General features: G+C 45.9%; 1 long non-coding RNA gene across 1 annotated transcript; it reads left to right on the plus strand.

Annotated features, from left to right (window-relative positions):
- The first annotated feature begins 282 nt into the window (after positions 1-282).
- Positions 283-14513, plus strand: LOC310888942. Its single transcript, XR_014576272.1, has 2 exons — positions 283-699; positions 8060-14513. It is a non-coding gene; the product is annotated as an uncharacterized lncRNA (long non-coding RNA).
- Positions 14514-15499: the final 986 nt, after the last annotated feature.

The following is a 15499-nucleotide window of genomic DNA, read 5'->3' on the forward strand; positions in this document are numbered from 1 at the left end:
CAAAATTGTATAATGTCAGGCAAGAAAAAGCGGAATCACCTTCCGCCTTTTTAGAGAGATTGAAAGAAACTGCTAAGAAATATACAGATTTAGACGTAGAGACTGAGCAAGCTGAAGCTCAATTGGCACTCATTTTCCTGGGACAAGCCCAAGAGGATATTAGGAAGAAATTGCAAAAGTTGGAAGGTGCAGATTTGAGAAATTTGGATAGGCTGTTGGAAATAGCCTGGAAAGTGTATAATAACAGAGAAAAGGAAACGACAAAAAGGCAACAACAGAATTTATTAGCAGTAATTCAAGGGAGAGAACATGCAGGATTAAGGGGCAGGGGAAGAGGAAATATTAATGGTCGAGGTAGAGGAACAAGGAGAGGCTACCCGAGCTCAGGGGGAAACCGGCTGGGTCTTAACCAATGTGCCCATTGTAAGGGGGAGGGTCATTGGAAAAACGAGTGCCCTCTCCGTGGACAGCTGATCGTTGGTGGGGGAAATTCGTTCCGAAACCAAGAAGCAGCTAAGGCGATGGTTCTGGGGGAGTACAGTAGCTGACTAGGAGATCCGGTAGCAGAAACTAAAGAGCCCTTGGTAAAAATTCAAATAGGAAATAAGGAAGTAAAATTTTTAATTGATACAGGGGCCACATATTCAGTGCTCAATAGATTAAGTGGTAAAATAGGGGAAAGTAAAACTACTATTGTAGGTGTGTTGTGGTTTAACCCGGCTGGCAGCTAAACACCACACAGCCGTTCGCTCACCCTCCCCCCTCCCTCTCTGGGATGGGGGAGAGAAACGGGAAAGTGAAGCCTGTGAGTTGAGATAAAGACAGTTTATTAAGACAGGAAAATAATAATAACAATAATAATAATAATAGTGATAATGGTAATAGTATTAACAATAATAATGTGTAAGAAAACAAGTGATGCACAATGCAATTGCTCACCACCCGCTGACCGATGCCCAGCCTATTCCCGAGCAGCCGGCCCCCCCCACCCCGGCCAGCCACCCCTATATATTGTTTAGCATGACGTCAGATGGTATGGAATACCCCTTTGGCCAGTTTGGGTCAGCTGTCCTGGGTCTGTCCCCTCCCAGCTCCTGCTGCACCCCCAGCCTGCTCGCTGGCAGGACAGAGCAAGAAGCCGAAAAGTCCTTGGCCTGGTGTAAACACTGCTCTGCAACAATTAAAACATCAGCATGTTATCAGCGCTCTTCTCATCCTAATCCAAAACATAGCACCCTACCAGCTACTATGAGCTACTTAACTCTGTCCTAACTGGAACCAGGACAGATATCCACCCCTTATTCCATACCATTTATGTCATGCTCAGGTTACACTCTGTCCAATACGTTCTAATTAATCAGCATTTTCATCTATGATATATAGCAATCATGGTAGTGATGACATACATTATTATATAATAATTAACATACTACAATTCAACTCATGGGCTATTCTCACCCAGTATCAAATCCCCTTGAGGTACACACCGGACCTCCCCATTCTTTTGCATTACCCACCAAGTGCATCCAGGTCCCTGAGCAAAAGCAATCCCACGAATGGGTTTGCCTTTTCCTGAGGCAGGAGTAGCCCAGACTGTTTTACCCAGCATGTATCTTACGTGCACTACAGGAACTTTATCCCCTTCTACAGTGCGTAACAGGTTTGATTGGGCAGGTCCAGCTCGGTTGGCAGATCCCCTGGTATTGACTAACCAGGTGGCCTTTGCCAAATGTGTATCCCAATTTTTGAATGTCCCAGCACCCATTGCTTTCAGTGTAGTCTTCAACAGTCCACTGTATCGCTCAACTTTTCCAGAGGCTGGTGCATGATAGGGGATGTGATACACCCACTCAATACCATGTTCTTTGGCCCAAGTGTCTATAAGGTTGTTTCGGAAATGAGTCCCGTTTTCTGACTCAATTCTCTCTGGGGTGCCATGTCGCCATAGGACTTGCTTTTCAAGGCCCAGGATAGTGTTCCGGGCGGTGGCATGGGGCACAGGATATGTTTCCAGCCATCCGGTGGTTGCTTCCACCATTGTAAGTACGTGGCGCTTGCCGTTGCGGGTTTGAGGGAGTGTGATGTAATCAATCTGCCAGGCCTCTCCATATTTATATTTCAGCCATCGTCCTCCATACCAAAGAGGTTTTGACCGTTTGGCTTGCTTGATTGCAGCACATGTTTCACAGTCATGAATAACCTGTGCTATAGTGTCCATGGTCAGGTCCACCCCTCGATCACGAGCCCATCTGTAGGTTGCATCTCTACCTTGATGGCCTGAGGTGTCATGGGCCCATCGGGCTATAAATAATTCACCTTTATGTTGCCAGTCCAGGTCCACCTGAGCCACTTCAATCTTAGCAGCCTGATCCACCTGCTGGTTGTTTTGGTGTTCTTCAGTAGCCCGATTCTTGGGCACATGAGCATCTACATGGCGTACCCTTACAACCAGGTTCTCTACCCGGGCAGCAATATCTTGCCACAATGCCGCAGCCCAGATGGGCTTGCCCCTGCTCTGCCAGTTGTTCTGCTTCCATTGCTGTAACCACCCCCACAGGGCATTTGCTACCATCCATGAATCAGTATAGAGATAGAGAACTGGCCACTTTTCTCGTTCAGCAATATCTAAAGCCAGCTGAATGGCTTTTACTTCTGCAAACTGACTCGATTCACCTTCTCCCTCAGCAGCTTCTGCAACTCGTCGTGTAGGACTCCATACAGCAGCTTTCCATCTCCGATGCTTTCCCACAATACGACAGGACCCGTCAGTGAACAAGGCATATTTCTTCTCATTTTCCGGTAGCTTGTTGTACAGGGGGGCTTCTTCAGCACGAACCACCTCCTCCTCTGGTGATATCCCAAAGTATTTGCCTTCTGGCCAGTCCATAATCACCTCCAAGATTCCTGGGCGACTGGGGTTTCCTATTCGAGCCCGCTGAGTAATCAGTGCAACCCACTTGCTCCATGTAGCATCAGTTGCATGATGTGTAGAGGGGACCCTTCCTTTGAACATCCAGCCTAGTACCGGCAGTTGGGGTGCCAGGAGGAGCTGCGCTTCAGTACCGACCACTTCCGAAGCAGATCGAACTCCTTCATATGCTGCCAATATCTCCTTTTCAGTTGGAGTATAGCGGGCCTCAGATCCTCTGTATCCCCGACTCCAAAACCCCAGGGGTCGACCTCGAGTTTCCCCAGGTTCTTTCTGCCAGAGGCTCCAGGTGGGACCATTCTCTCCGGCTGCAGTGTAGAGCACATTCTTTACATCTGGTCCTGTTCGGACTGGCCCGAGGGCTACTGCATGAACTATTTCCTGCTTAATTTGTTCAAAGGCTTGTCGTTGCTCAGGGCCCCATTCAAAAGCATTCTTCTTACGGGTTACTTGGTAGAGCGGGTTTACAATCAGACTGTAATTTGGAATATGCATTCTCCAAAACCCCACGACACCTAGGAAAGTTTGTGTTTCTTTTTTGCTAGTTGGTGGAGACATAGCTGTTATCTTGTTGATCACATCCATTGGGATTTGACGACGTCCATCTTGCCATTTTATTCCTAAAAACTGGATCTCTCGTGCAGGTCCTTTAACTTTATTCTGTTTTATGGCAAAACCGGCCTTCAGAAGGATTTGGACTATTTTCTTCCCTTTCTCGAAAACTTCTTCTGCAGTGTCACCCCACACAATGATGTCATCGATGTACTGCAGGTGTTCAGGAGCTTCCCCCTGCTCCAGCGCAGACTGGATCAGTCCATGGCAAATGGTAGGGCTGTGTTTCCACCCCTGGGGCAGCCGATTCCAAGTATATTGGACTCCCCTCCAAGTGAAAGCAAACTGTGGCCTGCACTCTGCTGCTAGAGGGATGGAGAAAAATGCATTAGCGATATCAATTGTGGCATACCACTTGGCTGCCTTTGATTCCAGTTCATACTGGAGTTCTAGCATGTCCGGCACTGCAGCACTCAGTGGTGGCGTGACTTCGTTCAGGCCACGATAGTCCACTGTTAGTCTCCACTCACCATTAGACTTTCGCACTGGCCATATGGGACTATTAAAAGGTGAATGAGTCTTGCTGATCACTCCTTGGCTCTCCAGTTGACGAATTAGCTTATGGATGGGAATTAGGGAGTCTCAGTTGGTGCATTATTGCCGCCGGTGCACAGTTGTGGTAGCAATTGGCACCTGCTGTTCTTCAACCCTCAGCAACCCCACAACAGAAGGGTCCTCTGAGAGACCAGGCAAGGTAGACAACTGTTTAATGTCCTCTGTCTCCAAAGCAGCTATGCCAAAAGCCCAGCGGAACCCTTTTGGGTCCTTGAAATATCCTCTTCTAAGATAGTCTATGCCAAGGATGCACGGAGCATCTGGGCCAGTCACAATACGGTGCTTTTGCCACTCATTCCCAGTTAGACTCACTTCAGCCTCCAATACAGTTAACTGCTGGGATCCCCCCGTCACACCATAAATACAGATGGGCTCTGGCCCTTTATAGCTTGATGGCATTAGAGTACATTGTGCACCGGTGTCTACCAAAGCCTTATACTTCTGTGCGTCTGACGTGCCAGGCCATCGAATCCACACAGTCCAATAAACTCGATTGTCCCTTTCCTCCCCCTGGCTGGAGGCAGGGCCCCTCTAGTCCTGGTCAGAATCTTCATTTCTGTGTTTAAAGGACTGCCTGCTGGAAGTTGGAGCAGCAAACCTTTCAGAGAACTCCTTTTTCCCAATTGTTTTCCTTTGCAATTCACGTACCCGTGCCTCTAGGGTCGCAGTAGATTTTCCATCCCATTTTCTCATGTCCTCTCCATGGTCACGTAGGTAAAACCACAGGGTGGCGCGGTGTGTGTGCCCACCATATTGTCTTCCTTGCATAGATGAACGTTTACCCCTAATAGCTGAGACACTGGTTTGTACAGGTGGGGAGGAAAATAATCTCTCTTCAAGTTGGTGGATCTTTTCAGAAAGTTTCTCCAAGGTATTCTCTTTTAGCTGGTGGACACTAGTTCGTTCAGGTGGAGGGGAAGATAATCTTTCTTCAAGTTGGTGGATCTTTTCAGAAAGTTTCTCCAAAGCATTCTCTTTTAGCTGGTGGACACTGGTTCGTTCAGGTGAAGGGGAAGATAATCTTTCTTCAAGTTGGTGGATCTTTTCAGAAAGTTTCTCTAAAGCATTCTCTTTTAGCTGGTGGACACTGGTTCGTTCAGGTGGAGGGGAAGATAAATTCTCTTTAAGTTGGTGGACCTCTTCAGAGAGTTTCTCCACAGCTGAGACACAGGCCTTTAGGGAAGAGGAGAGATTTCCTTCGTACTGCCGGAGTATTTTAGTCACTTCATTCACTGTGGGATTCTCCTCCGTTTTCCAGGCTAGTATTGCCAATGAGTTGGCATATGATGATGGGGCACTCTGTACAAACTTCCGCCACATGGGTAGTGTACACCGGACTGCATCTGGATCTGCGGATGTTTGTGCGTCGTCTAGGTCCTTATAAATTACTTCCCGTACGGCCAATTCCCTCAGGTACTGAATTCCCTTCTCCATGGTGGTCCATTTGCTTGGTAAACATACAAGTTCTTCCTTGAAGAGATACCTTTCCTTCACAGCTGACAGGAGACGCCTCCAGAGGCTGCGAGATCGTGCTCCATCTCCAATTGCTTTGTCAATGCATGCGTCCCTAGCAAGGGATCCCAGCCGCCTGGCTTCCTTGCCCTCCAATTCCACATAATTGGCTCCCGTGTCCCAGCACCGGAGCAGCCAGGTGACAAGCTGCTCGCCTATACAGCGACCAAAATCTTTTCGCACATCTCGTAGCTCACGCTGGTATAGAGTCCGGGTAATTACTGTTGATTTTTCAACATCCTCATCCTCATCTTCAGTCTTCTGTACCTTTGATGGCCGGTGTAGAGTCCGGGTAGTTACTGTTGATTTTCCGACATCCTCATCCTCATCTTCAGTCTCCTGCACCTTTGATGGCTGGTATGGAGTCCGGGTAGTTACTGTTGATTTTTCGCCATCCTCATCCTCATCTTCAGTCTCCTGCACCTTTGATGGCCCAGCCTCGTCTTCACTACGCCCAGACTTAGCAGAAGACTGTCTGCGTTTTAAACGACCTGAGCCTCTATACCATTTTTTCACCTTGTCTACAGGGGCAACTTGCACTGCTACAGCTCGTTTCTCTGACCCAGACACAGGGTCTGCCACAGGGGTTGGAATACCCTCTGCGGGGTCAACTTGTACTGCTACAGCTCGTTTCTCTGACCCGGACACAGGGTCTGCCACAGGGGTTGGAATACCCTCTGCGGGGTCAACTTGCACTGCTACAGCTCGTTTCTCTGACCCAGCCACAGGAGTGGGAGCTAGAGTAGCTGCAGGAGCTGGAACTGGAGCGGCTGCAGGAGCTGGAGCGGCTGCAGGAGCTGGAACTGGAGCGGCTGCAGGAGCTGGAGCTGGAGCGGCTGCAGGAGCTGGAACTGGAACAGCTGCAGGAGCTGGAGCTGGAGCGGCTGCAGGAGCTGGAGCGGCTGCAGGAGCTGGAACTGGAGCGGCCGCAGGAGCTGCAGCTGGAGCGGCTGCAGGAGCTGGAGCTGGAACGGCTGCAGGAGCTGGAGCTACGTTGCTAGTAGCATCAATTGCAGCTCGATAGGCACAAGCCAGACCCCAGCACGCTACAGTGATTTGTGTCACTTTGGAACTGCCAGAGTCATGACACCTTTTTTTCAAGCATTCTGCCAGCTTTTTAGGATTTTGCAGTTGTTCAGGGGTGAATGTCCAAAACACTGGAGGTGACCACTGCTCTAGAAACCTGCCCATATCCTCCCACACTCCCTGCCACTCGCAACTATCCCGCCTCAAGACAGATCTCCGGATGAGATTCCTAAGTAGTTGTTTAACCCTCCACAAAATCTGAAGCGCATTCAGGAGACATAACAACAAGAGCAGGCTGGTCTGAGTATCCCAAGGATATTCAACATCTCGGAGAACCACCGTAACTAGCTCGGGGGATAAGAGGGTGGTGGTGAAGGAGAAAGGGAGAGTGAACAGGTAGGGAAACATGTCTTCCCCTGTCCCCTTCACAGATTGGCTCCCTAACGAAAACAGGCAATAGGTGTAATTGCTAATAGTTTCCGAGATATGGGTTCCAAAGTATAGAGTCGACGTCAGTGCTGAGTACAAATACCAGGTTAAAGTCGTGACCAGATATTTCATCATTTCATAAGCCATTGCTACACCGCACAGTACCATAACAATCTTAAACCAGGGCCCGGAAAGGATAAACAGTGCAACAGGGAGCACATACAGAAAGTAACGCACCATAAAACTCAATTTGGAATACAGGTACAGCAGACTGGAGATTAAGGCAATCAACATCGTGACTAGCAACTATTAAGCAGGTCCAATACTTATACCAATTTTAGTTTAACACACTCTGGTCAGATTTGTCGATATCTCAACCCTTCGGGCCTCACGTTGGGCGCCAAAAAGACTGTTGTGGTTTAACCCGGCTGGCAGCTAAACACCACACAGCCGTTCGCTCACCCTCCCCCCTCCCTCTCTGGGATGGGGGAGAGAAACGGGAAAGTGAAGCCTGTGAGTTGAGATAAAGACAGTTTATTAAGACAGGAAAATAATAATAACAATAATAATAATAATAGTGATAATGGTAATAGTATTAACAATAATAATGTGTAAGAAAACAAGTGATGCACAATGCAATTGCTCACCACCCGCTGACAGATGCCCAGCCTATTCCCGAGCAGCCGGCCCCCCCCACCCCGGCCAGCCACCCCTATATATTGTTTAGCATGACGTCAGATGGTATGGAATACCCCTTTGGCCAGTTTGGGTCAGCTGTCCTGGGTCTGTCCCCTCCCAGCTCCTGCTGCACCCCCAGCCTGCTCGCTGGCAGGACAGAGCAAGAAGCCGAAAAGTCCTTGGCCTGGTGTAAACACTGCTCTGCAACAATTAAAACATCAGCATGTTATCAGCGCTCTTCTCATCCTAATCCAAAACATAGCACCCTACCAGCTACTATGAGCTACTTAACTCTGTCCTAACTGGAACCAGGACAAGGTGCCACCGGGAAGGAGGAAATACGGCCGTTCTTACAACCCCTTGATTTACGGTTTGGAGGCAAAGAAATTACGCATGAATTTTTATACATACCAGAATGCCCTATTCCGATTTTGGGACGGGATTTGCTAACTAAACTAAATGCTACCATAATGTTTGAAGATGGAGAATTGATTATGAGAATCCCGGAATCAAAAGTGGGACAAATATTAATGATTAAAGAGAAGGCTGTTCCTCATATCCCAAAAGAGGTAGAAAATGCAGTAATGCCTGCAATTTGGGAAACGGACGTGCCTGGAAAATCAAAAGTAGCCCAGCCAGTAAAAATTGAACTTAAGGAAGGGGCCCGACCGGTACGGATTAAACAGTACCCATTGAAGCCAGAAGCTAGGCTAGGAATAGTAAAGATTATAGATAAATTTCTTAGCTACCACATTCTGGAGGAATGCAAATCTGAATATAATACGCCAATTTTCCCAGTAAAGAAACCTAATGGGGAATACAGGCTAGTGCAGGACCTTAGGGCAATAAACGAAATAACAAAAGATATTCACCCAGTGGTGGCTAATCCTTATACATTGTTAACATCTGTAAAAGAGAAATATAAGTGGTTTACGGTAATTGATTTAAAAGATGCCTTCTTCTGCATACCCATTGACAAGGATAGTAGAAAACTTTTTGCTTTTGAATGGGAAAATCCACGGAACGGACGAAAGATGCAACTAACCTGGACAAGGTTGCCTCAAGGATTCAAGAATAGCCCGACCCTCTTTGGCAGTCAACTAGCTAAAGAAATAGAAGATTGGATTAACCAAGGACAGATTCAGGTACCAAAGGATCGATACCTGCTGTTACAATATGTGGACGATATATTAATAGCTACCGAAGGAGAGTCAGAATGTATTCAGGTAACTATTGATATTTTGAATCAATTGGGACTAAATGGGTACAAGGTTTCTAAACAAAAGGCACAAATCGCGTGCACAACAGTAATTTATTTGGGATGTGAAATTTCTCAAGGACAAAGAAAATTGGGAGTTAACCGAATACAAACTGTTTGTGAAATCCGTGAGCCGCGAAATTTGCATGAACTACGGGCTTTCCTAGGTATGGCCGGGTGGTGTAGACTGTGGGTAATGGACTATGGACTCATAGCAAAGCCCCTCTATGAAACCCAAAAGGCCTGTACATTTACCTGGGGAAAGCCACAACAAGAGGCCTTTAAAAAATTAAAAGAAGCCCTGATAAAGGCGCCAGCCTTGGGCTTGCCGGACTTATCAAAGGACTTCCAGCTGTTTGTGCATGAGAGACAACGATTGGCATTAGGAGTACTGACCCAGCGACTTGGCAGCTGGAAAAGACCTGTGGGGTACTTTTCTAAACAATTGGATGCGGTAAGCGCTGGATGGCCCTCGTGTTTAAGGGCCGTGGCAGCCACAGTCCTTTTAATACAGGAAGCCAGGAAGCTCACATTAGGGAAACGAATTGAGGTGTTCGTGCCACATATGGTGACTACAGTATTGGAGCAAAAGGGGGGCCATTGGCTATCGCCCAGCCGAATGATGAAATATCAAGCTATACTAACTGAGCAAGATGATGTAATCTTAAGAACTACTAACTTATTGAACCCAGCAGTGTTTCTAGGAACAACTACGGAGGAAGGAGACCTCAGTCATGATTGCGTGGAGATCATCGAACATACCTATGCCAGCAGAACAGACTTAAAGGGATCAGCCTCTGGGGAGACCGGATTGGGAACTTTTCACGGATGGAAGCAGCTTTATGGAAAATGGGACTCGTTACGTAGGATACGCGGTAACTACATCAAAGGTAGTGATTGAGGCAAATTCCCTACCTCCGGGAAGTTCAGCCCAACGAGCAGAAATAGTCGCCCTGACACGAGCCCTGGAACTAAGCGAGGGTAAGAACGTGAATATTTGGACAGATTCAAAATATGCATTCGGGGTAGTTCATGTACATGGGGCATTATGGAAAGAAAGGGGAATGCTATCCTCACAAGGGACTAATATAAAATACCAGGAAGAAATATTGAAATTAATAATAGCTGTACAGAAACCCCAACAGGTGGCCATAATGCATTGTAAAGCCCATCAAGGAGGGGTGTCAGAGATTGCAGAAGGTAACAGACTGGCAGATTTGACGGCCCGGAAGGTTGCGAGTGAAGTATGGAAAGTAATGGCTCTAATTCCATCAAAGGTAGGCCTCTCTTGTTTTAAATTACCTAAAGACCCAAAGTATTCAGCAGAAGATGAGAGACTTGCAAATTTGATGAAGGCCCAGAAGAATCCTGACGGATGGTATGTGACTACGACAGGACAACTCATAGTGCCTCCTATAGTAATGCGAGAAATCTTACAAAAAAACCATAATGAATGTCACTGGGGTGCAGGAGCAATGGTGACCTATTTGAAACGAGGTGTCATCTCGGTACACATGTTAACAATGGCAAAGTCAGTAATGTCAAAATGTGAGCTTTGCTTAAAGAATAATCCGGTAGCAAGGAAACATGCTGAGATGGGAAGAACTAGAGCTGGAATAGAGCCTGGAGATTACTGGCAAATAGACTTCGTGGAACTGCCTAAAGCAAGGGGTTGATACTTTTTCAGGATGGCCGGAGCCCCTTCCCTGTCGCACCAACCAAGCAAAGGAAATGGTAAAATGGTTACTACAGGAAATAATCCCTAGATTTGGTGTACCATTGGGTATTTCTTCAGACAGGGGACCACATTTCATTGCCAATGTGGTTAAGGAGGTTAGTAGGTTACTGGGAATCACCCAGAACACCCTATCCCACTTACTCCACCCCCATCCTATAGTACTAGCGTTAACAAGCAGGCATAGAGGAATCAATAAGATAGTAGACTAACGAAGATGCGTTAAGATTATACTTACTAATCTCTATATCAAGTTATACTCACTAACCTCTACTAACCTGATTCAACCTAATAGTAATGAAAATACTTGCTCTTGGTATGAGTGAAGTATTTTCAAAGGGGGGAAATGTTAGTGTTGGGGAGAATCGAATGGATGTTTTACTAATGTCTCTTAGGTGATGGGACATACAGTATAATTAAGCATTGCCAAATGTACTTACATTATCAATTAATCTATGTACACTGGAAACTTAGGGAGTACATTGAACAATCAAAAGAATCGTTGAAGGGGAACCCCGGGAGGGAACAGGTACAACCTGACCTTGGATAAGGGCCTGGAAATGATGAAATGAGTTGAAGCAGAACCAAGGAGCGGAGGGAGCATGCGTCGAGTAAGAAAGGTGAAAAGTTTAGCGGAGAGGAAGACTCCTTACTTCATCTGGACGACCACCTGGATGACCACCAGAGTGCGCCACGCATGTGCAAAGGGGAGGGGAGCTAATTAGAATGAAATGCGAGGCTGATGTTGCAACCTGTAATGAATATGTATACCTTACGCAATGTTGAATGTATAAATAATGGCTGGGAAGTGACGGGACTCGAAGCCAGATTTGGGCACCTGCCCCGGCTTCCAGCGCTGAATAAAGCACCTTCATATAATCACTTGGTGGTTATGTGGTTGCTACGCTAACACAAGGGTTAATGCAGGCCTTAGAGACTGAGTGGGATTTTCACACCCCCTGGCACCCCTCCTCTTCTGGGAATGTAAAGCGAATGAACCAGACATTAAAGAAGCAATTAACTAAGTTAGTGTTAGAAACCCAACTTCCTTGGGTAAAATGCTTACCTTTAGCACTCCTACAGGTTCAAACAGCACCAAGAAACGATATAGGAATTTCACCATATGAGATGCTGTTCGGATTACCCTATCTGGGCAGAAGGGATGAGATACCACAACAAACAAGAAAGTTTTCTTAAGAGCTATATTCTGGGGTTGTCCTCTTCTTTGTCATCTCTCAGGACCGGTGGGAAATTGGGTCCTGATTCAGACCTGGAAAGGATCAACTCCGGCCTGAATGGGAAGGACACTTCCAAGTACTACTAACCACTGAAACAGCCATAGGAACTGCGGAAAAAGGTTGGACTCACTATACTCGAGTGAAGGCATCCGTCGACCCTAGTACCTGGGAAGCTGTTCCTACAGAAGACTTGTTGGAAGCTGAAATTGAAGAGAAAAATCTCGTAGTGGACTCTGAGCGGGATAAGAGCTTGCAATTGTAAACTAACCTTTTATTTTCACAGGTAACTAATGAGTGAGACTTGTGATTGAGAGAAAGGACAGACCTATAGTGAATTGAAGTGTTCCCAAGGGGGGTTTGTTATAGTAGTAGTGTATGTCTTATTCTTTGTATTGATAATTTTTTGGAAACCTAAGGGTTAAAAATAATGACAGGGAAAAATCAATTATTAATTTTGTTTCTAGTGATTGTAGGCCTCAGAGAAAGCCTTGGTCAATTGGCAACTTGGAAAAGGCATGACCAGATAATAGTAAGATGGGATATACCATAGAAATATGGGTGAATGTGACAGAGGGTTATGTACCAAAATTTATCATGTTTGATGCTTGTGAGGTGTTAGCTTGTGGAGATTTAAATGCCCAACGACAACTGAGCAGAGAGAACAAATAACTGGGAGAGACCCAACAGCCAGATTGAGAATAGCTGTATGGAAACAATCCTCTATTGCCATCAGAGAAAGGGAGAAACTCAAGGAGAAAACAGGAGAGAAAACAGGAGGCCCTCTTTGAAATGCGGCAGTTCAAACATTTGAGATTGAAACAGGGTATGGGGATGTGAATGCCTGGATAGAATGGGTCAAATATACTGTCCAGAGTCTCAACCATAGCAATTGCTATGCTTGTGCCTCGGGATGACCGATTGCCCAGACAGTGCCCTGCCCATTGGGGTGGACCAAGGATTCCCAGGGAATGCGATGTATGATTGCATTGTACCAAGAAAAGACTGCCTGGGGAAATGAGGCCTGTAAGTCTCTCTCTTTGCTATTCCCTTCCTTGCATGATAGCAATATCAGGGCTCCCCCTGTATTCTCCACAGCTATAGGTAACCATACAGCTTGCCTCTCACGGCAGGGTGTGAGTGCTACCCAGCATCTGGGAGAATTTGCCTTGTGCACGAGGACCTTGAATGCTACCGAGGACTTGATGGGAAACTATTGAAGACTTGAGATCCCCAGGGCAGATCTCTGGTGGTACTGTGGAGGGAAGATCTTACGGTCCATCCTGCCATCTAACTGGGGAGGCACTTGTGCACTTGTTCAATTAGCTATACCCTTCACCCTGGCATTTGAAAGAGAAACATCACAAATACCCAGAAGAAGTAAAAGAAGCTTAGGAGTATCATTCGATGACAGAGTGTACATAGATTCTATTGGGGTGCCTAGAGGAGTTCCCGATGAACATAAAGCCAGGAATCAAATTGCTGCAGGGTTTGAGTCACTGTTCTGGTGGGTAACAATTAATAAAAATGTGGATTGGATTAATTATATCTATTATAATCAGCAGAGATTCATAAACTATACAAGAGATGCGATAAGAGGAATCGCTGAACAACTAGATGCCACCAGCAAAATGGCTTGGGAAAACAGAATAGCATTAGATATGATTCTTGCGGAGAAAGGTGGTGTGTGCGTGATGCTGGGCAACCGTTGTTGTACTTTTATCCCTAACAATACTGCCCCGGATGGCACAGTAACTAGAGCATTGCAAGGGCTTACCACCCTTGCCAATGAATTGGCAGAAAACTCAGGAGCAGACACTTCCATCACAGGATGGTTGGAATCTTGGTTTGGTAAATGGAAAGGGATGGTAGTGTCCATATTTACATCCTTGATCGTAGTAGCAGGAGTTTTGACAGCCATTGGTTGTTGCATTATCCCCTGTGTAAGGGGACTTGTCCAGCGGTTAATTGAAACTGCACTTTTGAAACAAATGACCATGGATCCACCACCCTACTCAGATAAGATGATGATATTAGAGGAAATGGAAAGCAAAGAAAGTGAAGAAGAGGAAGACATCTACCAAATTACATCTTAGAGAAAAATTTTGCAAAAATCAACAAATTATAAAAAGAGAAAAGGGGGGAATTGTGGGAATAGAAATGTTGTTTTTGCAGTGTTACATTGTATAGAAGGAAGGAATGTGGTATTGAGATATGCTTACAGTGATAAGAAAGCTCAGCAGGTGACCTCCTAAAATGCAGACAACCAGACTCCTTAGAGCAATCAGGTCAAAATCATTATGTTAAGTCAAGCCAGATAAGGGGAGAAAACATTACCATCTCAAAAACAGGCCGGAAACTGAAGGCCAGGCATTGTCTGTGAAGCATCAGGTAGATTGTGAACCTGGATTACCCACTCCAGTGGGGAAACAGGGGAGGGTCCTGTCATCAAAAAGTATATAAACTGTGTTTTGGAACTAGTGGGTGCGCTCTCCTGCTTGTGGGGCGCCCGCCATTGCAATCGCGAATAAATTACTACTTCACTGAGATCCTCGCCTGAGCCTAAGTTATTGGCTACAGAGTGTTTCTCACACTGGTATCCCTGCACAGTACATTTAGACCATAATCACAAGAAAAGCATCCAACATGCTCAGTTGAGAACTAGCTTGCAAGAAGCATGGAATACAGATATATATTCCTGATCTCGTCCTTTTCCAAATCTTCTCAAACTCTAGGACATGTTATCATGCATCAGGATTACAATCCTAAACTCTCTGAAACATAGTTATTACCTTTTTTTCCCAAAACAATGTGGTGTTTTCTTGATATTCATGTGAGAGTTTGGTGATTAAATCAAACCGTAAAAAGTGAGTGGCCCAACTATAATCTCCCCTTTTTCCTGAAATAGCTCAAGTGTAATCTCTATCTTTCTGCAAGACCTTGCTAATAGACAGCATAAACCTAAATTTTGTATCAGTTGATCTTTGGATGAGATAAAAAAAACAAGATCAAGCACTGGAACACCAAATACTAATTTTTAACTGGACATCCTAGGGCATATAAATCCATTCAGCTTTATTCCTTTCCTGGGGTCCAATTAATTACTTGTTTGTTTCTTCCTGTGAAACTACAGAATCACAGAATAGCTTGGGTTGGAAAAGACCTTAAAAATCTTATATTTCATAGAATCATAGAATATCCCGAGTTGGAAGGGACCCATAAGGATCATCGAGTTCAATTCCTGGCACCACACTGGTCTACAAAAAGTTCAGACCATATTCAATTCAGACTGGGGAGTCTGTTCCAGTGCGCGACAACCCTCTCAGTGAAGAACCTCTTCCTGATCTCCAGCCTGAACCTCCCCTGTCGCAGCTTGACCCCATTCCCACGGGTTCTATCGCTTGCCACTAAAGAGAATAGATCGGCGCCTGCCCCTTCACTCTCCCTCTTGAGGAAGCTGTAGACCACGATGAGGTCTCCCCTCAGCCTCCTCTTCCAGGCTGAACAGGCCAAGCGACCTCATCTGCTCC

This window comes from Anser anser, assembly GCF_964211835.1.
Source record: "Anser anser genome assembly, contig: SUPER_W_unloc_6, whole genome shotgun sequence".
Taxonomy (NCBI): Eukaryota; Metazoa; Chordata; class Aves; order Anseriformes; family Anatidae; genus Anser; species Anser anser.